We start from the raw sequence: 2,344 nt of genomic DNA on the forward strand, positions 1-2,344 counted from the left end.
AGCCTCCCAAGTCGCTGAGACTCCAGGCATGTGCCACCACACCCAACTAATTTTTTTCATTTCAGAGAAGAGGTCTACTGTATTGCCCAGGCTGGTCTCTAACCCCTGGCCTCAAGGGATCCTCCTGTATTCCTTCTATAACTTTTCTCCCTGAGTATGTGTCCTTCCGGCACGTAAGCCTTACATCCTCTGTCTGTCTGCTATACCTGTCAGAAATGTCTCTTCACCCTAGTTTCAGAGCTGGGTGAGTAGGGCAAGTGTATGCTTATGAAGCTGAGTTCAGTGACCGTGCGTCACCACTGTAGTAGCCTGTAGGAGTGATGCCAGGGATGGGGTTTCCTGGAGGAAAGCCAAGGAACATTATTTCTATACAAGTGATGAGGGAGTTTTATTACCTGCCCTGATACTCCATACCAAGGAAGAAACCCTACCTGAAGGTGTTTTGGGGTGAGGAAATGCCCACCAGCACAACTGTTCTGCCTGCCCCTTCACTGCTGCCAAAACAGCAAGAACAAGTATCACCCTCTCTGATTCATCAGGTAAAAGTCAGGTTTCCTTCTTAACTTAACTCTTTAACTCTTAACTCTTTAACTTAATGTAGTTAGGCCTCCTCTATAACTTGATTTTAAACACACTGTTTTCTGATGCTGCTGGAACACACAAAAGAGATTACGAGGTTTCTTGGAGGTCAGGCACTCCTTTGCCACCTCCAGGACAGTTGACTGCCCTTCTGGCGGTGGCTGCTCTCACTGCAGGTGCTACAGTCAACTGAGTTATCTCCCTATGCCACCAAATCCAGGTGGTTATGCACAGTGGCTGCTCACTACAGGTCACTGCCTGACCACCCGTCAAACTGACCATGCTGTTCCCTTTTCATGGGCTGTTTACCAAATGACAGGACAAAGCATCCCTTCAGCATGGCCCAGTAGTGAACTGCTATCAACCTACTCAAATCCTAAGTTCAGGCCTGGTTCTTTTACTTACTAGTAAAGCAATATATATATGACAATTTATCTGTACATAAAACCATGTACCTCCTAGGATTAACTTATTTGAACAGGGTTTATTGTGATCTGCTCACAGTCTAGCTAGAGTCCTTCACTAAAAGAAAAGGAATACCTAAAATGAGACAGCCAAGGAATGGCCAAGTGCTGGAAGTCTCAAAGAATTCTAAAACGTTTATTTTGTTTTGTTGTGGTTAGGGACCTTTAGGAAGGCTTCATCCCTGGTTCCAGCATTAGGGTCAGGGGTCTTTTAATAACAGTTGACGAAGGTTGATTTCACAAATGAAGGAATCGATGCTCTGCAAGGTAAAGCAGCCTTTCCCCACCCAAGTCCCCCAGCTGGTCAGTGGCAGAGCTAGAATTGAAACCTAGACTAGTTTGACTTGAAAACCCAAGATTTTCCCAGTACAGAACACAACCTTAGAAGCAGACCCTGGCCACACTGGCTAAGAGCTGGGCTTGGAGCAGGTCTAGGGATCTCCAGAAAGGAAGGTAAGGGGGGAGGGGAGCTCAGGCTTTGTTCCTCGACAGCCACCTGTTCCCACTCCTGCACACAGTGTCTGACTCCGCCTCCGCTTTGTGGTTAGGGGGTGGGGGGGCTTTTTCCATCTTTTGTGTCTTGAAGGGTTTTTTCCTTGCTTTGCTCTTCCCTACTCTCTCCTTGTTCCTTTTTGTAGATAATACTCCCACAGGCCTCCCACAGCAGCTCCAAAATGCAGTCTCCTGAGCTGCTGCTTGTTGACAAAGGCTTTGAGCATCTCTAACAGGGCTCCTCCTCAACCTTCCCCTCGCTGTGACTCCCTACCTTGGTGAATGAGTCAAGAGTTGGGGGAGGGGACGGGCACAGTGGCTCACGTCTGTAATCTTAGCACTCTAGGAGCCCAAGACAGGAGGATCACTTGAGCTTATGATTTGAGAACAGCCTGAGCAAGCTCAAGACCCCATCTCTACCAAAACTAGAAAAATTAGCTCTGCGTCTATAGTAATAATTTTGTTCTGAGTATAACTTGTACGTGATGCGTCGCTTATGGTGGACACTTGTAGACTCAGCTACTCGAGGCTGAGGCAGGAGGATCACTTAGACCCAGGAGTTTGCTGTGAGCTATCCTGAGGCTACAGCACTCTAACCTGGACAACAGAGTGAGACTATCTTAAAAAAAAAAAAAAGATCCAGTGGCTTACACCTATAATCCTAGTTCTCTGGGAGTTCGATGTGGGTGAGTTGGTTGAGCCCAGGAGTTCGAGACCAGAATGAGCTAGAACGAGACCCCATCTCTACTAAAGACAGAAAAACTAGCCAGGTGTTGTGGCAGGTGCCTGTAGTCCCAGCTACCTGGGAG

This window comes from Otolemur garnettii, unplaced genomic scaffold, assembly GCF_000181295.1.
Source record: "Otolemur garnettii isolate 467f Iridium unplaced genomic scaffold, OtoGar3 scaffold00070, whole genome shotgun sequence".
In the NCBI taxonomy this organism is placed as follows: Eukaryota; Metazoa; Chordata; class Mammalia; order Primates; family Galagidae; genus Otolemur; species Otolemur garnettii.